We start from the raw sequence: 21,816 nt of genomic DNA on the forward strand, positions 1-21,816 counted from the left end.
GACGAGCAGCAAAATCGACGTTTCGGGCAAAAGCCCTTCATCAGGAATAAGGGCAGAGAGCCTGAAGCGTGGAGAGATAAGCTTATCTCTCCATGCTTCAGGCACTCTGCCTTTATTCCTGATGAAGGGCTTTTGCCCGAAACGTCGACTTTGCTGCTACTCGGATGCTGCCTGAACTGCTGTGCTCTTCCAGCACCACTAATCCAAAATCTGGTTTCCAGCATCTGCAGTCATTGTTCTTACCTAATCAGTGTTCATACTGTAGCTTTGAGAGCAGGACAGAGACTCAGAATTCGGTGGTAACTCACTTCCTGACTCACAAAAGCCTGTTCAACATTGATAAGGTACGAGTCAGGAGTATAATAGAATGCTCTCCTCTTGCCTGGATAAGTGTATCTCAATAAGTTCAACAATTTGCATGATAAAACAGCTTGCTTGACTGGCTTTCTATCTGTCACCTTAAACATTCACTTCCCTCATCACCAACACACAGTGTGTACCATCTGCAAGGTGCTCCTTCAACAGCATCTTCCAAACATGCAACCTCTACCTCTAAAAAGGACAAGGGCAGAGATACATGGGCACACCATCACCTGCAAGTTCCTGAGCCTCAGACCATCCTGAGCAGAAGCAAATTATTGCCAATGCTGGAATCTGTACTGAAAACAAAAAAATGCTGGCAATCACAGTGGATCAGGCAGCATCCATGGGGGGAAAGCAAGCAAACATTTTGAGTCTAAATGGGTCTAGATGGCTCTGATGAAGAGTAATCTAGACTCAAACCGTTAGTTTGTTTTCTCTCCATGGATGCTGCCTGACAGACCAACATAACTTGGAAATATTTCGCCATTCGTTCACTGTCACTGGGTCAAAATCCTGAAACTCCCTCCTTAATAGCACTGTAGACGTATACCAAATATGCTGCAGTCATTCAGGAAGGCAGTTCACCATCATCTTCACAAGGATAGCTGGGGATGGGCAACATCCTATAATACCTACATCCAATGAATGAATTTTTTTTAAAAAGTCTTTAGATCTACTCTTTCAAACACCTTCAATCAGTCTGTTCAATCTATTCTGATAGGTATAACTTCTTAGTTCTGGTATAAGTTTTGTTTATATTTGTTCATCCCTTCCAAATAAGAATAGCAGAATATTTCATGGAAATCCAATATAGTCCAGGGCAGCAAGCAGACAGGAAAGTGCCAAAGGATAACTTGAGGCATATATTTTAACTTATGACTGACTCCTCCAGAGGTTGCAACAAGAAGAAAATCAAAGTCTGTTTCACATGGTTCACGTGTTGCCTGAAATGTCAAAATACTTAAGCGTTCAAATAAATTCTTGCAGGAACACCATTAAACTTTAACTAGACTCTGAGCACTGTTCGTTATAAAGAGTGTTTTATGGCAGTCATGAGGCTTTTATTAGGAATTGGAACAATTGTTTACAATAACAAATCTTTATTAAACATTAATGAAATTTAGAGACTGTTGGAAACATGAAATAAGCTTATGGTACAACTTTTGTAAAAGTCTACAACTTGAAATAAAGGTGTAACTTCTTCAGTGGAAAATGAGAGGTGTCCTGGTGTTGCCACTCAAAGAGACACTTGGACAGATTTGCTTCCCTTCCTCCATAGACTTGATTTCTTGATGGTTGGTGTGATCACAAGGGCAACCGTCAGATCCTACAAGAGGCTGCTGGGAGACTGAAAGCCACAAAGGTCCTTTCTTCCATGAGTTTCAAAAGCAGAAGGTTGGGTTCCCATCAAAGTACAAAGCCTGAGAGTTCCCTCCAAGCCCTCTGTTAGTAGACTTGCTTCACCGGCAAGATCAAATTCAGACATAGTAGCCTTTAAATCAGAAACTACCAACTGCCCCAGTTTGTGGTTACCCTTCAGCAGTTACCTCATTCCAACTGGAGAGATGATGAAATCTCTTCATAGCCCACCGTTGTCCCAACAACCAGCTCTGTAAGCCCCTCACTAACTCTAGTGGAGTGTGCCCAGCTGGTTGAGAGAAGCTCAGGTGACCTGAGTGTAGGGATGGTGTGCACACCATGGAAGTTAGGAAGGTGTGTAGTTAGTTCTAGCTTTAAATCATTTCCTCATCTACCAATAAATTGGGGCAATGAAACAGAAATACAGACAGGCTGCATGACAGATATGAAATCTGGTGCTGCTGCTGACTTCATGCTGATGCTAAAGTTGAAAGACTCATCTGCAAATTTGAAATCCTAACATTGTTAAATTGCTGTGCATCAATAGGCATCTAGATAAAATCGATGTCTTTAATATTAAGAAATAGGCTGCAATGGTTCTTACTGTACAGGGAGGTACAACGAGAAAGAACCCAGTAACATTGGCTGTGTTCCACACAACAGCCTGTCAGATTGAGCCAGTGGATGGGAGGGCTAAGGTGTGACAGCTGGGCGATGGCCATGGAATTCTGGGAATGTAGGTCAGAGGCACAGCCAATCCCGTCAGCAAGAGGGAGTTTCAATGATCAGACCATCTATCAAAACCATGGATCGGGGCTTCTGCATGTCTTTGGAGGTAGGAGGGTTGGAGTGACTGCGTTTGCAATGAGGGCTGAGTTGGAATGTGGAAGGAGTTCCCGATCACATTACCCCTTACGGAGTTCTGTAAAGAGCTGATTGTGTACATACCTTAGATAGTCACAGCTGCTGTCTGGGATCTATTGTCAGGCAGCAAACAACACACGCCACCCCACAATAAACAGCGAAGCTTTAGGCACTGTGCCAATTTATTGAGCTGCAATTTTTCAAGGATCATTTGTCTCCAGCTGTCTTTTGTGGGAGTCTTGTTGATGGCCTGATTAGTTTTTATTTTATAATTTAAATAGCCAGGAATAGGATTGGGTTGTGGTTCGGTTGCTTGATTCTGACCCACTCCTGCTATCACAGGGAGGAGGAATGGAATGGGTTAAACAGAGGCCAAAGTGACAACTGCATTAGAAGGCTGTTAACAGTGGCCAGAATTTGGGAGGTTAGGGCTAAAAGAAGTCAACAAAGGATTGAAACCTGGATACTAAACTCTGAAGAATTTTGGAAATTATAGAATAAGTAATCAGTCATGCAATACTCATACACTCATTCATGTCTTACTGCTTGTTATGTTCTTTAAGATACACATACACCTGGATACCTGTATATTTGAAGGCATAAAAAAATTTCATTACATGTTTGGCTGCAGCTACAGCTTTTGTTGATGTGGTTTGTTGAAGCATTAAAGCATTAGCAACAATTCTTGTTAGCACTGAGTCTAACAGTCTTCATGCCAGTGAAGGTGTTACATCTCAGGTTGTTTAGGGAAATGTGGTGAACATCATTAAATTCTTAATACTCAGAAAACGGTTTTCTGTATACTTGAAGCACAATTATAAGGTCTACAGGTCACTGCTTATCAACATTTTGCACAATTTGTGACTGCTGATTGATTGACTGCACGAGTTTGCATCACATTGGCAAGATGAGTTGTCTCAGGCAGTAATGTGTCAATCTAATTTGGAACTGGTGACATTTTGATGTACTGTGATATTTTAAATTTGTTTTATTGTGCCAGAGAAATGAAAAGAAAAAGCTATCTCGGGCAATTGATTAACGTGTAATGCCTCCTGTTAAAATAGGAAACATTTTTGACAATTATTCAGAATACCGTTCCAAATGCTGGCAGACTATATTTATCTATGTTACATGGGAGCAGCTGTATGCCTTTATCTGTAGTCACAGATGTATAAACTACAAATACCCGAGGCAATGTGTGTCATGCTAATGTTGCCATGGTGACAGTTTTCATGGCTTTACTGTGTTATCCTAAAAGTGGGTTATAAATAATTAAAGATGCCAGTGCTGAGTCTCTCGGTCTCTGTAACTGCTGCAGCCAGTAAAACAGAGGAAGTGTTTAGCAGCATGAGAGTAGAGATGAAATCAATAGGCAGCACATCATGGGATGACCTCATGTATACTGATAGGGAGGTGGGATTCCTCAACTGATTAGCTGTGCTTAGTGTCTCTTTCTAAGAATATGATTCTGTGCTTTTATTTCAAAATGTATTTTCTTTCCCTACCCTTTCTTGAATGGGAATGGCTCCCTGGGGTCCACTGATACTGGCGTGAACAAAAGGAGCCTGGTGAGTTACCTGGCTTCTGCTTTGCTGTTGGAGAGATACTTTGCTTCTTGCTGGCAACTCCCTTGAGGACATGAGTCAGGTAAGGAAATCAGTTAATAAGGAATTGTTAGACCCTTCACCCATAAGAATGCATTGCTGCTACTGTTATTTATCAGCATTTTATGTATCTGGATTTCCTTGGTTTCTGGTTAGAAAGGAATTACTGTCTACTAACAATGGTGAAAGTAAGACAGAAAATCCTATTGTTGATTTCCATATTGATAAAGATGGGCACAAATAAAGCATACCCACTAATGTCTAATGAGAATGCAAATGTTAGTGACATGATGGTATATACACTCTGATATCAGCAACTACGTGTCATCGAGACTCTGAGAGGTGAAGAATAGAATAACTGTATTGAGGAGCTGGATCGAAAAGATCAGTATTTGTACCTTAGTATGTAAATGAAAGAATTTATTGGAATATCTAGACAGTACTCACTGTTTGGTCAGGCAAAGACAGAGATGCAACAGTCTCAGAGTACAAACAGTTTAAGAAAGCACCTTCTAAATTGCAGCACTGACCCCAGATGCCAACATCTTATGGTCGTCAGAACCCATGACAACACCTCAACATATGATGTGCTATAATTCCAGCTGATGAAATACTGAATGAAACCTAGCCTGATAGACCACAAGTTTTACTTTTGCAATTTGAATACCACATACTCAGCAACCGAACATATTCACATGGCAGTCAATGTAATTTTGCCAAACGAAAAGCAACATTTACTACTCATTCATTCCTACTCTCTGCTTTCTGTTTGCAAATCAGTTAGCAATGGATCCTAGCAGTTTCTCTATTATAGATGTTAGGCTGAAAGGCATGCATTTTCCTGCCTTCTGACTTGTTCCCTGCTTGAATAAAGATGTTTACAAGTTGCCGTTTACCTGTCCAATAGGGCTTTTCCAAAGTAAAAGGAATTTTGGAAAATGATAACTGACGTCTCCAGTATCTCTGCAGCCTTTTCTTTTAAGAGTAGGCAGACCATTTGGCCTTGGGAAGTTGTCAGCTTTTAGATTGAATATTTTTTCCTGGTGATAGTGATTGTTTTAAGCTCCTCTGTAATGATTGTAACAAGGCCAGCCAAGTAGAACTCATACAATATGAGGTTCCTGATTGGGGCTGTTAATCTGGTCTAATCAGGGAACCTTGGCTGACATTTAAGGCTGAATGGTAAGGATATTGAGCCTTGGAATGTCAGATTCTGAGGCAGACATTGCTGTTGTCAAAGGCTATGCATTTGTAAATAAAGGGTAATTGGTGACGGGGTGCTCACCTCTGAAGAGATATTTTATTCTTCCCTTTTATCTTTTGATTTTCAATTGTCTTTAAGAAGTTATCGAAGTCTGTACAGTGAAGACAGACCCAATGTACCTATTCAATGCCTTGTGTTTCTTTGTTCTCAATTTTCAATTCCTCACTTTCTAGAGACTACACTAGTTTTAGTTCACCTTTTTCCATTGTGAAAACTCTTATGAATTGTTTTAATATAATTATCTAGCCTTTAATTATAATGTATTTGTAGTCATAGAGTAATACAGCATGGAAACAAACTCTTCAGTCTAACCAGTCCAGGCTGACCATAATCCCAAACTAGACTAGTCCCACCTGCCTGCTCCTGGCCCATATCCCTCCAAACCATTCCTGTTCATGTGCCTATCTAAGTATCTTTTAAAATATTTAATTGTACCCACATCCACCACTTCCTCAGGAAATTCATTCCACATGCAAACCACCCTCTCTGTGAAAAATTTGCACCTCATGACTTTTGAAAATCTCTCTTCTCTCACCTTAAAAATAGTCTTGAAATGCCCTATTCTAGAGAAAAGACAACAGTTTTAACAAGGTCCGCAGGTGGATCTCATAGAATATGAGTTCCCTGATTGGGGCTGTTAGCCTGCTCCTATCAGGGAGCTCTGGCTGACAGATATAAACAGGAGTATCAGAAGTTCTGCTTACTCTGAGAGCTGGCTCTGAGAAAGCCAGACCAGTGTCAAGTACTGTGCACACATAAGTAAGGCGTGACTTGGTAACAGGGTATCGGCCTCTGTGGAGTTACTTCACTACTCTCATCCTTTTTGAGGATGAGAAAGAAGTTCATCAGAAGCATAAAGCTGTCATCCTGGTTAGTGACTGCAATGACAGATGCCATTGGCTGTTACTTCTGACCCCATTGTCCTGATCTAAAGGGCTTCAGCCCTGTAGAAATGACCCTATTCCCTTTGTGATAAAAAAAGAAAGCCCTAGCTTTACTGCAGACTCCAAGAAACATTGTGGGTCCATCTTGCCCTCAGCCCCAACCACATGAAATAATTCTTTAAAACATACAAGTTTACGAGGAAAGAAGGAGATCAATTGCCCCATTGCGGCTCACTTAGTATACTCTACTAGAGTGTACTGTCCCTTATTCCCCATGCCCTCCCCCCTTACTTAACCCTAATGGAGATGTTCAGCTTTGAAGTGTAAGTTATTGTAGTGGAGCCTACTGCATTAGTTCCATTGTCACTGGATTACTCAATGCTGCAGAAAGTGAGCAACTGGACACGTGGTCATTCAGAAGCCTGTATTGAGCACAACCTTTCCCACCAGTCAGTGTTCAGTTTATATCTGATGCTGCCCCCACTGTGACTGTCCTCAAGGCAGCACGGTGGCTCAGTGGTTAGCACTGCTGCCTCACAGTACCAGGGAACCAGGTTTGATTCCAGCCTTGGGTGACTGTGTGGAGTTTGCACATTTTCCCCGTGTCTGTGTGGGTTTCCTCTGGGTGCTCTGGTTTCCTCCCGCAGTCCAAAGATGTGCAGGTTAAGTGAATTGCCCATGCTAAATTGGCCATAGTGTTCAGATATGTGTAGATTAAGTGCATTAGTCAGGGGCAAATGTAGAGTAATAGGGGAGGGGAATGGGTTTGGGTGGGATACTCTTTGGAGGACCTGAGGGGTCAAATGGCCTATTTCCACACTGTAGGGATTCTATTCTAAATGTCAACACAACTATTTTCCGCCATGTCCAGTATTAATCCACCCACCTCTTAAGAGAATGATCTCTACTTCATGAACCTGTGACAGACATCCCAATCTTCAATAGTCCTTCAAATTCAAAAAAAAGCTATACCATTCAAGGAGATTGGATTTCCATTGCAATGAGAGTCAAAGAATGTTGGTTATACCGAAGGTTCAAGACTCTCACTACACATTAATTGTTTTATTGGAGTCTGTTGCTTAGTTTTTTGGTTAGCTTTTTGCATTGCCATCAATAAAATACAGGTAAAACAGATAATATGTGACTGGACTCGCTAGATGATGGAAATTCGAGAAGGAGTTCATGATAAAATGGGGAACTCAAGCAAGATAGGAAAGGGTTCCTTCTAGGTGCATAACTCAGTGCAAACTTAACAGGAAGCTATAGCTTTTGTTTTTGATCTTTAATTTTCCTCTAAAGAGGTAAACCATGCCCTCAATTTAACATCTTAATCCATATGATAAATCATTCGCTCAATACTACACTGAAGCATCACTTAAGTTGTAAGTTCCAGTCTTGGAGTTCAGCCTAAATCCATATTCGTCTGATTTGGAAAGCAAAGCATTATCAACTAAATCAAACTGATAATTTAATATGAATTCTAATTTATGAATCTACATTTACAATCTACTTATTCATCCCTGACATTTTGTAGATAACTTTACCTTGACTTTAGCAGCATAGGAACTGTAGCATTCCAGGTAATATTCAATCAAATGCAAAAGTCATTTAATCACTTTAATGATGAAATTTTTTCAGTACTTTTTCCAGAATTTTATATTGACTTAATCATTTTATATCCTATTAACAAAGGGATCTTATATTATTGAAAAGAGAATTGTAATTATATTTATTTTCCTCAGTCCTGATGGTTATCTGTGAATCAGTTGCAAAGAATCAAATTTACTGCAACGCATTGATGTCAAATTAATACACTGATTCTGCACCAATCCTCCAGATAGAGCCTTAGTCCAAAATTTCCTGTGGAGCTTATTTGCCCACATTGGAGCTAAAATGACCATTGTAAAGCAAGGGTGGGTGCAGTAATTTCTTTTTCAATTTTTCTTGCATCAGCAAATATTAAATGCTTCATAAACAACTTTTGCCTGAAAGAAAAAAAGCTGGACTTAATGTATTTCTCATAATTGAACCTTTATTTTGTTAAATGAGGATTCTGGCATGTGTAGAGGATTCTGCTTTAACAGTAGTGTTGCATTATTTAGCAAAAAGCATAAAATCTTACCATTGTCTACCTGACGTCCTTAACACCTATCAGCAGGCCTGCTGGAATGGATCCTCTTTCTGGACTAACCTTCATTTCTAAGTTCAATCCAAAAGGCAGTCGGTGGAAGTGGGTACTTGGTCAATTGCTATATTTAGCAATATGCATTAATTTCCATTTTCACTGCATTGCTATTTCGGCAGTACTAGAATGAGAGCCACAAAAGCATATTTGTGTTGTTAAAGACTAGGGTACTCAGAATTATCAGGTAAGCTGTGCTGTGCGATTGTGTTCATTCTGTCAATATTTTCTACAATGGGGCTGCAACCTCAGATCATTTTGCCTCTACTGCTCACATTGTCCTCTTCCATTATTATTATTGTGTACATTTCTGGAAGCCCTTTAGAAGACACTCCAGCTGCTTTGTCCTTCCGATGTCTTGGGAGTAAAGATATTGCGGTAGTAGTTCAGAAAGCGTGCTCCATGAGTCTGACAGGACTATGGTTGAGTAAAGTGCTGAAGAAAATCCACAATCCAACTTCAGAAACCTCATTTCCCCCAGTTAGTGGTGATGAAGGTAATGCTGCACCTAAATTTCTGTATGTAGCTCTAAGTAGCACACTCATCACCTGAACCCAGTGCCATTAATCTACTACAAAAGGGCAGAGCTAGCTAAACAAACAGTAGAGTCTTTGAGCTGTTGCAGTCCAGAAGAGGTACAACCAATTGAGTAAATTTCTGGGGATTTCCTTAGAAAAGCTGGTGCAATGCAATATGATTATGCCGTAGGGGTTGTGGCAAAACTGATCACACCATCTTGGATCTACTTCATCTTCATCAATAGTTTCCCTCCATCACAGGGTCAAAAAATAAGGATTGTCACTGATGATTACAATGTGTTCGGTATAACTTGTAATTCCGCACACTCTGAAGCAGCCCTGGAACTAAATGTGGACAATATTAAAGTGAGGGCTGTTAATGAGAAGTAACCATTATACAGTACAATTTCCAGGAAATGACCATCTCCATCAATAGAGTGTCTAACCACATGTGTTGTGATATCCTTGGCATATGGTCACCAAATATCCTATCGTCAATATCTTAGCCGTTGACTAGAAAGTTAATTTGACAGCCAATATATACTGTGTCAACAATAGATCAGAGACTGAGAGTTCTGCAGTGAATAACTCCGCTCTTATGTCCCCAAAGTCTGTCCAGAACCTTTAAGGGACAAATCAGAAATGTAATGGAATATGCTCCATTATCCAGGATCAGTGTAGCTCCACAAAGAGATCAGAAGTTTGAAACAATCCAGGACAAAGCAGTCCAATTAACTGCCACATTATCCACCATTCCCTCACCCCATATTGGCAGTGGTGTGTGCCATCTGTCTGCTGTACTGCAGCAACTCAACAAAATTTCTTCAAGTGAACCATTTAAACCTGTGAACTCTATTACATTAAAAAGAGCAAGGGCAGCAGATACATGGAAGCTCAGCTCAAAGTCATTTAATATCTGGACCAGGAAAAATAACACTGTTCATTGGTTGTTGTTATTTTCAGAATCATTTAACTTCCTCATAATCACTGAGAGTGTATGCATATCACATGGTCTGGAGTAGTACAAGGACAAATGAGAGTGGACAATCAATGCTGGCCTGTCAGCAATACCATATTTCAGAATGAATTATAAAAAAGGTTCCCAATCCAAAAAGGCTTCATAAACTTATAAACTGGTTCAGTTGGCTTCATTAGGGAGGAGTATTGAACCCCTGTCCCATCCTTTCATTACTCTGGCACTAGAGGATCCAATACTTCAGCCCATACCTTTCCATAGTGCACAGTAGAATGGGTTACCTGCCTGACTAGCAAGAGCACTGATGGCATGGCACAGGTTGAAGAATGTGTGCTTTTTTTTCATGTATTCATCAGACATAGACATTGCTTCCAACAGCAGCATGGATTGTCCATACCCAATGCTCTTGAAAGGGTGGTGTTGAGCCATTTTCTTGAGCCACTGCAGTGCACTTGGATTATAGCTTTTTCTGACAGTTTTGATGTAACTGAGTGGCCACTTCCAAAGTCATTTAAAAGTCAGCCATATCACTATGGACCTGGAATCGCAAAGAGACCAGAGGACAACAAATTTCATTCCCTAAATAACATGAGGGAACCATTGAGTTTTTACCACTATCCAGTAGTTTCATAGATGAAATTAATGACACTATTTGTATTCAAGATTTATCGAGTTTTGAGAAGATTTGTAGCTCAGGTTGAGACTTTAGATGTAGGTTTGCTTGCTGAGCTTGAAGATTCATTTTCAGACGTTTCATCACCATGGAGGTCACATCATCATGAGCCTCCGGTGAAGCACTGGTGGTATAAAAGCAGGTCATAAACACCAGCGCTTCACCAGAGGCTCACTGACGATGTTACCTAGTCTAGTGACGAAACATCTAAAAATGAACCTTCCAGCTCAGCGAGCAAACTTAGATCCAGATTCAAGATTTATATATTTTACTGAATTTAAAATGCCCAGCTTTTAAAGTCTGATGCTCAGATTATTGTTCTAACTTTCTGGATGGCTGGTCTAGTAACGTAACTTCACAGGGGCCAGTGCTGCTCCCCATGGATGGCACCTCAGCAATCTTTGAGCCTTCATGGAAACAGATTGCTGCACTCAAGTGGCACCCGACAAGCCCCTTTGAAAACTGGGCAGCAGCGTCTGAGCTCCCTCTGCAACGCCCAAAGGCTGAGAGGTCTGCTTGCACTCCAAAGAAAGCAGAAATGCCAGGTATAAGAAAGCTGAGGTGATTACTGAATTAAATATTTGGAAAATGAAAATATATTTGAATGATGAGTTGACATTATTGTTTTGACATTTTTTACATAAGTATGTTTTCCTCAAGTTATCTGTGCTGCACTTTAACATTGGTTAAGAGATTATTAATACACAGAAATACCTGGAACAAAAAGCAACTGGAAACTTCATAATAAAATTTGAGATTATTAGAAATGATAACATCTTTTCAAAATATACATTTGAAAAGGAATGTTGTTTCATTATAAAATAAATTTGCATGTTTGGACTGATGCTTAGGCAAACATGAGCTGTAAGGTTTTGACGTCTGACAGATAGCTTTCTTGAGATGGTGCTTTTGCTAAACACATCCTCAAGTCCCTGACAATATGGAAATTTCCTTTCTTACAGGTTACAAATCCATTCTGCACCTTGCTTTGCTGACATAATGGTTCAAGATTAAAGATAAACATATGAAATTTATTCAGGTATGCCATTGTATTTACCAGTTTTATTGTCACAGTTGAGGCAAGACATGAAATAATGTGTTTGGATAGTACAAGAATCAGATACTCCATGTAATTACAGTCCTGCATTCATTTGAAGCACTAACATGAGAGACTAAGTCTCTGAATATCACTACATCAGTCCTTAAAGGAAAGTGTAAGCTAATGAAGGAAAATGATCATTCGTAGTAATAAGCTGCTTCATTTCTTTAACGTAATTGCTAGTGGAAAGAACAGAAAAAGCATGTTGTTTGGTCTTGGATGACACAGAACAACTGAAGAGACACACGTCCCATCATCCCTTGAAATGTACCAGTGAAACCCACAACCATTTTTCACTGGCCATTGCAATGTTGAAATAATTGTTCTGTACAATTCAATTTCTACACCTCAGTGAACATTTTTCATCAGAGTTAAGAGATATAGCAGTGGCATTTCACTGAGACATTCCTAGGTAACATGATTCTTGACTTATTTCTATATTAGATCAATGGCAGGGAGTGACCATTATAGTCTCAATCTCTTCATTGAAATGACCAAGCCACCACAAAGCCCTTTCATTCTCTTTCAGTTAGCAGGATCCTAAATGCTTGTGAATTGATGAATGTTTGTTTGCAATAATGAATGTGTTACTTATTGTGTCTACATGCAAATAATAAGATCATTTGCATCAAAGTACTTTGAAGTTAACAAAGAGGACTTTTTGGACTCTGCAATGCCTTAGCAGGAGGTATAGTTAATTAGAAACTAATAGTAGAGGAGCTAGATATATAGGACTTTAATAATTAAATTGGTGGGAGATAATTATAATTATAGATTATACATTCAAGGGGATGGGCTCATCCAGCAGGTGAGAACACTGGTTCCTCCACCTCTCTCAGCAGTCTCATTGGATAGAAAATACTTTCAATTGGAAGGCATTACTTGGACAGAGCCTGGACAATCTCTACCCAATTTGGTTTCGCAAAAATTGTCTGCAATATGAGTTGGCAATTTCAGTCAGAAACGTCACGAGAATTGCTGGTACAAGAAAATGAATATTCACCCATGGCGGTTGTCAGAATATTCCTGAGTTCACCTTGACAATGTAAGATGGTGTGCTACTCCATTAATGTGCAACTTGTGTGCAATCATTAGCACATCATCGCTTATGTTTGCTCAAAGATCCAAATATACAGAAATACCTGGCACAAAAGGAAAATTGAATCTTCATAATATCACCTGTAATATTCTGTTGGTGAACACCAGCTTTGCTGATTCCTTAACCTCTTATAATATACCTATTGACTATTGTTTGAAGAATACCAGGAATTGAAAGACTGGGTGTGTCACAATCCCATTTTCCCAATTCCTCCATCTCTGTCGCAATCCCATTTTCCCAATTCCTCCATCTCCATTACATCTGCTCTGATGAGGAGACATTCCACTCCCAAGCATCCCAGATGTCCACCTATTTCCAACAACTCTATTCCCCATCTCTGTCATCCAGAGAGCCCTCCACTGCACCTCCTTTATTCCCTGCTCCACAGTTCTAAACCAACCCCCTCCAAACATAACAAAGATGGAGTCTCACTTGTGCTTACTTTCCACCCCACCAGCCTCTGCACCCACCAAACCATCCTCAAACACTTCCGTCAACTCCAATTAGACCCCACCACCCAGAACATCTTCCCCTCCCCACCCCTCTCTGTCTTCTGTAAGGACCATTCCCTTCACCACTCCCTGGTTTGCATCACTATCCTCACCAAGCCCTCCAACACACACCCCCCAATATTTTCCCCAGTAAGTGAAAAAGATGCAACACCTGTGATCTGCCCATACACCACTCCCCTCACCTCCATCCAGGGCCCCAAATGGTCCTTCCAGTTGAGACAGAGGTTCGCCTGTCTCTCCTCCAACGTAGTTTACTGCATTCAGTGCTCTAGATGTGGCCTTCTGCACACCAGTGAGACCCAATGTAGACTAGATGTCCATTTCACCGAACATCTTCAACACGCCCACAGGGGCCAACCTGACCTCCCTGTCACTGCCCATTTTAATTCCCCTTCCCACTCCCTTTCTGACATGCCCATCCTTGACTTCATCCATTGTCACAGTGAATCAAAAGGCAAATTGGAGGAACAATACCTCATCTTCCGCCTTGGCAGCCTACAGCCCAGGGGACTTAACATTGAGTTCTCCAATTTCAAATAACCTTCCCAAGTATCCCCTGGCTCCCTTTCGAGCCCCTCCCCCTCCCTTCCATCCAGATGCCAATGGATTCATCCATCCTATCGACCAACCAGGTTGTACCCACTACCTGTGTTCACTATCACAATCTCACTATTCTGCTACTCTCCCCATCCCTCATCTCTTTAGCTGTAGCTCCCCCTACCCCCACATCTAATCCTGAAGAAGTGTTATAACAAAAAAGTTGTATTCTCCATCTCCTGTTGCTGCCTGGCTTGCTGTGTTCTTCTGTCCTCCTGTTTGTCTAGCTTGGAGATCTTGGTTACTCAGTGGGGCTATGGCTTATGTCACCATTGAGAGTAGGACAGCTGAATGTGCTGCTATAATCGAGACCATGCACACACAAAAATAATCCCTGGGGTCCAAAGCAAAGTGTCAATTACTGGTGTCATTCTTGGGGATACCTGACAGCAGAATCTAAGGAATGCTTCCGAAATACATTGTAGCATGTTCTGCACGTACTGTAACGATTGAAGGGGACGTCCAGCTCAATGATTAGATTGGAAAGTTATGCTTGGGAAAGAGCAAAAGCATTTGTGGGATGAGGAAGACCATCCATCTTGACCTCTCTTGAAAGTAGCTTTACGTCACCATAATCCAACAAACTGGGCAGCACGGTGGCTCAGTGGTTAGCACTGCTGTCTCACAGCACCAGGGTCCCAGGTTCAATTCCAGCCTCAGGCGACTGTCTGCGTGGGTTTCCTCTGGGTGCTCCGGTTTCCTCCCACAATCCAAAAATGTGCAGGTCAGGTGAATTGGCTATGCTAAATTGCCCATAGTCTTAGATGCATTAGTAAGAGGGAGATGGGTTGGGGTGGGTTACTCTTCAGAGGGTCGGGTTGGGCTGAAGGGCCTGGTTCCACACTGTAGGAAATGCAAAATCTGCAAGAAGACAATACACAAAGTAAGAATGACATTACACAAAGTAGGAGTAAGAGAGACCAAACATTTCAAGATTTTGATGGACACTGATTGGTTGGGAAGTCCAGGGCTAGGAGACAGAATCTCAAAGTTAGAGGCAGATCTATCATGACTGTAATTGGAAAACACTTCTACACACAAAGGGTGGTGGGAATTGGGGGCTTTCTTTTCAAATGGCAACTGATCAATTGTTAACTTTGAAACTGGAATTGATACTTTTTCGTTCACTAAAGATATGGAAAAAGACACGTAGACATTTAGCTTGCGGATCCGAAGAGATTTCATTGAGATGAAGGGCTAAATGGGTACTCTTGTTTCTATGGTTAGTAAACAATAATAAAACAAGTGGACTAAGTTTTGTGAAAGTGCTTTGCTTTTGGTGAAGCAAAATTCGGTTTTAACCTGCACTTTGATTACTATGTTATTCTTCAGCTAACACAAGCACACATTATGTCTCTTTTTCTGATGCCTGTTAGTATAACCTAATGTCACACTTAAAGGATGTGATTAACCATATGACAGAGTGACAACACAAGAAGGGAGTAATTCTAACCTTATAAAAATGGTAAGAGTGGTCAAACACAGTCTGCAAATTTGCTATCATCCATTTTTCAAAATTTCCCAAGTCAAAAATTACACTCTAATTGGAAAATCTCTTGGGTTGTACCCTATAAAATAACAAATTCCCAAAGAAATTGTGTGAGGCTTTTAATGTCTGGAGCCTGTCCTCATGCATCCTACATTCTTTGCATGACTGATATTAAATTGTTCTCACCGGATATGTAATTAAGCAAAGTGTGTAAGTGATCCAGCTACTGGTCAGACAAGATGCACTAAGTTCAAAATGATCAGTATGATCAAAATGATCAGTATGATCAAAATGATCAGTATGCCACTGAGAACCTTGCAGCATGTTTACAACCTAATTCTAAGAATCCCCATAAAATTTTGCTTTAGAAATACGAATATTTCCTCAATCCCACTTGCTGTACCAAAGTTCAGTAGACCTTCTATGATTACCACTAAAGTACACAAATTTGAACAAAATATTGTCTCCAAGGAAATGTTACTGGAATAGATTTTCAAGAATTACTGCTGCTACCAAAGAGGTTCATGATGGTCAGATTATCCCACATGATTTTCTCTACTCTTTTGTTTATCCATACGGGGTCAAACAGTGTGGTGCTGGAAAAGCACAGCCGATCAGGCAACATCCGAAGAGCTGGAGAATCAATGTTTCAGGCATAAGCTCATCATCAGGAATCTTCCGTATGTTTATCCCCTTTTTCTCATTCCTGCTGTGGTCATTGTAGTGTTAAACAACCATGGCTTCTGATAAAAGGCTGTAACATCCCAGGATGATTCATGGAGAACAATTGATATAAAACAGTTCCCTGTTGCAACTGCAGATCAGTGATGAGTTATGATTAAAATTTTCATTGTTTATCTCTTCAAACTTCTGTCTTAACTAAATGGGTTGTGCTGATCAAGGTGTTTTATTTTCTGTTCTGTGGAAGGGTCACTTATTTTAATCCATGTAAGCTGGTACTTCTCAGAAGATCAGGCGCCTACTCAGCTGCAGGCAGGAGAGGACTCCATGTAGTTGGCTATACAGAGCTTCAATGAAGTGCATAGGCCAACACAGGAGCAGCAGACAGAATTGTCGGAGGTGCTGGGCAAACTGGCTTGAAGGTTGGAGGACATCTGCAGGGTAGGAGGGTAGGTATGTCTGTGAAATTCTCTTCCCTTGAGAGTTGTAGAAGATTATTGAATAGTTTTACACAGAGTTGGACTGACTGCCTTGTTAGTCGAAAATCTAAGTGTGTTGGGGAAAGCAGAAAGTGGAATTGAGGCCCTAATTAGATATGTCATGATCTACTGGAATGAGATAGCAGGCTTGAACCTACACAGTTGGCATCGCACTGCTTCACAAACCAATCATCCAGCCAACTGAGCTAAACCGACCCCCAGTGAGTAGTGTATAGATGTTCTCATTCTACAGATTGCGTCACAGGGATTATTCAAGGTGACTGATTTTATTTTGTGTCACTTCTCTTCAGGACTGAAGCAAGATCAAAGCTTTACTTATTTCACGTTGTATAAATTGCTTTCCCACCCATTTAAATCTCCACTGCTAATTTGATTGAGATTACTTTGCTTCTTTCTAGATACTCTTTGAAAGAAATCGAACAACGACAACAATGAGGAACTGGTCTGATCACATCTGACCTCAGAGACGCTTAAGAGTGACCCAAGCAGAATTACTGAATATGTGGACAATCACAGGAGTACGTTACTGCAGATTCTGAAACTGAGAACAAAACATGTTGGAAATCACAACGGGTCAGAGCTGATGAAGAGTTATCTAGACTCAAAACGTTAGCTTGGGATTTCCAGCACTGCCAGTCATCCACATTCTGAATCACTAAGGTAAGTAGCCAATGGATGGTTACTCAGTGGGACATCTGGTTGGTGTGGACAGGTTGGACCGAAAGGTCTGTTTCTATGCCAGCTATTGGTCCCCATTCACTCACGTATTTTGTGAAGAACGAATGCCAGCACACTATTGACCTCTTAGCCCATGTTCACCATGCCCATTTCTACACAATCATCACACCAGCAGCAGTCACTAGAGAGCAATCGGGATGGCAAGGTTGGCTGGGCTACCCTTACCTCATTTGGACACTGCATTCCATTGTCCCATGCACTGCTCAGATTTACACAACCCAGAATATAAACAGGACATTTTCCTGATTTGCATGGTTTAGTACCTTATTCAACTGACTATTAGACACCTTGGACTTCTCTGGAAAATAAGCTATGTATGAAGTACACTGTCAACACCATACTGCTTACATTTTGCTCATCTTATTGTAAACGGCAGGATCACAAAATCTGATTCTTAACAAAAATACTCAAATGCTGCTGTATATTTTTGTTTCTCTCTCCATTAGTCATGTCATTCCAAAGTTTGAAACTAGTGTTTCAAAGTCACAGTGAAAATGTTAGAACAGGTCAGGCAGCATCTGGTAAGGAGAAATGGAAGCGAGGTATGAGTGTGCAACATATGATGTTTTGAGAGGATGCAGGGAGAACAATTTGTCACTTTTGAGAGATGAGTGTGACATTGCTACAAGGTGGTGGTGGATCAGATGAAGCATGTGAAGAAGTGGCTGGACAGAAAGGACCTACAAGGTTTTTTTTTCACTTGTTATTGGGAGATGAATGTCCCTGGCCAGGCAAGTATGAAGAAGGTGGTGTTGAGCTGCCTTCATGAACTACTGCAGTCCTTGAGGTGTATGGACACCCACAGGGCTGCAAGGTAGGTGGTTTCAGGATTCAGACCTAGTATCTTTTGGGAGTGTTATTGAGTCATAGAGATTTACAGCATAGAAACAGACCTTTCGGTCCACCCTGTCCACATCAACCAGGTGTCCCACTGAGTAACCATCCATTGGCTACTTACCTTAATGATTCAGGGTGTGGATGACTGGCAGTGCTAACGGTAGGTGGTCAGATGACTGTTGCCTGGACAGAGAGGAATGGATCCACCTGGAAGGTTTGCTGATCTAAGGCTGAAAATGTGTTGCTGGAAAAGCGCAGCAGGTCAGGCAGCATCCAGGGAACAGGAGAATCGACGTTTCGGGCATAAGCCCTTCTTCAGGAATCGACATTTCGGGCATAAGCCCTTCTTCAGCCCTGAAGAAGGGCTTGTGCCCGAAACGTCGATTCTCCTGTTCCCTGGATGCTGCCTGACCTGCTGCGCTTTTCCAGCAACACATTTTCAGCTCTGATCTCCAGCATCTGCAGACCTCACTTTCTCCTTGCTGATCTAAGGAGTGAGTTTGTAGCAGAAGGCGGATGAAACATTTGGCTCTCTGTTCTCACTCTGCTGCAAACAGTTAAAATACAGTGTCAGGAGTAAATGCACTAATTATTCTTATTCCCTCATGGGATGTGGACAACATTTATTGCCCATCCCCAGTTGTCCTTGAACAGGGGGTTAACTCCCTTCCTGAACTGCTGCGGTCCATTTTAGTGCAGGTAGGCCCACAATGTGTTCGGGAGGGAGTTCCAGAATTTTGACAGTGACACTGAAGGAACAATTAGACTTCTTAATTTCAGGATGTTGAGTAGCTTGGAAAGGAACTTATAGGTGGCGGTTTTCCCAGTATTCTTCTAAATGGTTGTGGCCATAGGTTTGGAAGGTGCTGTCTAAGGAGTCTTAGTGTATTTCAGCAGTGGTACACACTGCTACTACTGAGCGTCAGTGGTGAAGGGAGTGGATGTTTATGGATATGGTGTCAATCAATCAAGCAACTTTGTCCTGGATGGTGTTGAGTTTCTTGAGTGTTGTTGAAGCTTCTTTGATCACAGAAAGTGAAGAGTATTCCATCACACTCCTATTTTGTACCTCATAGATGGTGGACAGCCTTTGGGGAGACAGCTGAGTTACTTACTTCAGAATTATGAGTTCTTGCTCTATTCTTGTAGTCACACTATTTACACAGCTAATCCATGAGAACAACTTCCAGATTATTAAATGAAGAGGGGTGAATCTCTATTGGTCTTTGTCAGATTGATGCTTATGATCTACAGCTGTAGAAACCTGAGTAAAATTAAGCAATTACATGGTTTCTGAGCAGCTCTTCCACAAAAGTTATATTGGCTGTGGAAGGACACAAGATGATAGGTAACTGATGCTAGTTGAGCTGCAGGTCATGAATAATAAGAGAGACCTGGACCAAAAATGTTATTTCTTGTGGCAAATGCAGACATATCCAAAACAGTCAGAGGACCATGCCAACAATAAGACAAGAAGTGTGTGAGCAATAAGAAGGTGTTATATTTCAAGATATGTTGGATATGTCACAATAGGAGGGAGAGGGTGAACAGCACAAAGATGTGGGATTTTGTAATGAAAAGTAGGAGGATTGCAATGGAAAAGGTGCAGAGCAGGCTGGAACATAGCAATGAAGTGGCAATAAATTGGCATCAATGGGATTCTCCAGACCCCTGAATCCAGGGAATATTGTAAGATATTTGCCAAAGCCTTTTCCAAAGTTGTGGGAAAGCACATTATGCAATTCTCTCGCATCAAAAGCCAGTTCTCAGTTAAGGCCCAAATACTTGCTTTCCTTAAATAACTTTATCGATACATTAAGGAAAACAGGGTAACTGGGGAGAGAATAGGGCCCCTCAAAGATCAGCAAGGCAGCCTATATGTGGAGCTGCAGGAGATGGAGGAGATACTAAACGAGTATTTTGCTTCAGTGCTTACTGTGGAGAAGGATATGGAAGATATATAATGTGGGGGAATGGATGGTGATATCTTGAAAAATGTCCATTTACACAGGAGAAAGTGCGGGATATCTTGAAATGCAAAAAAGTGGATAAATCCCCAGGACCTCATCAGGTGTACCCCAGAACTCTGTGGGAAGCTAGGGAAGTGATTGCTGGGCCCCTTACTGAGACATTTGAAACATTGATAGTCACAGGTGAGGTTCCAGAAGACTGGAGGTCGGCTAACGTGGTGCCACTGTTTAAGAAAAGTGGTAAGGAAAAGCCAGGGAACTATAGACCGGTGAACCTGCCGCTGGTGGTGGGCAAGTTGTTGAGGGGAGTCCTGAGGGACAGGAGTTACATGTATGTGGAAAGGCAAGGACTGATTAGGGATAGTCTGCATGGCTTTGAGTGTGGGAGTTCAAGTCTCACGAACTTGATTGAGTTTTTTGAAGAAGTAACAAAGAGGTTTAATGAGTGCAGAGCAGTGGACGTGATATATATGGATGTCAGTAAGGCGTTCGACAAGGTTCCTCATGGTAGACTGGTTAGCAAGGTTAGATCTCACAGCATACAGGGAGAACTATCCATTTGCATATCGAACTGGTTTGAAGGTCGAAGACAGAGGGTAGTGGTGGAGGGTTGCTTTTCAGACTGGAGCCTGTGACCAGTGGAGTGCCACAAGGATCAGTGCTGGGTCCACTGCTTTTTGTTATTTAGATAAATGATTTGGATGTGAACTAAGGAGGTATAGTTAGTTAGTTTGCAGATGACACCAAAATTGGAGGCATAGTGGACAGCGAAGAAGGTTAACTCAAAGTACAATGGCATCTTGATCATGGGCTGAGAAGTGGCAGATGGAGTTTAATTTAGATAAACATGAGATGCTGCATTTTAGAAATGCAAATCAGAGCAGGACTTATCCACTTAATGGAAAGGTCCTGAGGAGTGGTGTTAAACAAAGAAACCTTGGAGTGCAGGTTCATAGTTCCTTGCAGGGAGATAGGGAAGTGAAGAAAGCATTTGGTATACTTTCCTTTATTAGTCAGAGCATTGAATATAGGAGTTGGGAGGTCATGTTGCGGCTGTACAGGACACTGGTTAGGCCGCATTTGGATTATTGGGTGCAATTCTGGTCTCCTTCCTAGATTAGATTTAGATTAGATTACATTACAGTGTAGAAACAGGCCCTTCGGCCCAACAAGTCCACACCGACCCGCCGAAGCGAAACCCACCCATACCCCTACATTTACCCTTTACCTAACACTACGGGCAATTTAGCATAAGTACAATGGCATCTTGATCATGGGCTGAGAAGTGGCAGATGGAGTTTAATTTAGATAAACGTGAGATGCTGCATTTTAGAAATGCAAATCAGAGCAGGACTTATCCACTTAATGGAAAGGTCCTGGGGAGTGGTGTTAAACAAAGAGACCTTGGAGTGCAGGTTCATAGTTCCTTGCAGGTAGATAGGGAAGTGAAGAAAGCATTTGGTATACTTTCCTTTATTAGTCAGAGCATTGAATATAAGAGTTGGGAGGTCATGTTACGGCTGTACAGGACACTGGTTATGCCGCATTTGGATTATTGCGTGCAACTCTGGTCTCCTTCCTATCGGAAGGATGCTGTGAAACCTGAA

The 21,816-nt window shown here is 41.4% G+C and overlaps 1 long non-coding RNA gene across 1 annotated transcript; it reads left to right on the forward strand.

Annotated features, from left to right (window-relative positions):
* The first annotated feature begins 3,930 nt into the window (after positions 1–3,930).
* LOC122555005 lies at positions 3,931–17,300 on the forward strand. Its single transcript, XR_006313130.1, has 3 exons — positions 3,931–4,233; positions 11,650–11,726; positions 17,063–17,300. It is a non-coding gene; the product is annotated as an uncharacterized LOC122555005 (long non-coding RNA).
* Positions 17,301–21,816: the final 4,516 nt, after the last annotated feature.

This window comes from Chiloscyllium plagiosum, chromosome 12, assembly GCF_004010195.1.
Source record: "Chiloscyllium plagiosum isolate BGI_BamShark_2017 chromosome 12, ASM401019v2, whole genome shotgun sequence".
In the NCBI taxonomy this organism is placed as follows: domain Eukaryota; kingdom Metazoa; phylum Chordata; class Chondrichthyes; order Orectolobiformes; family Hemiscylliidae; genus Chiloscyllium; species Chiloscyllium plagiosum.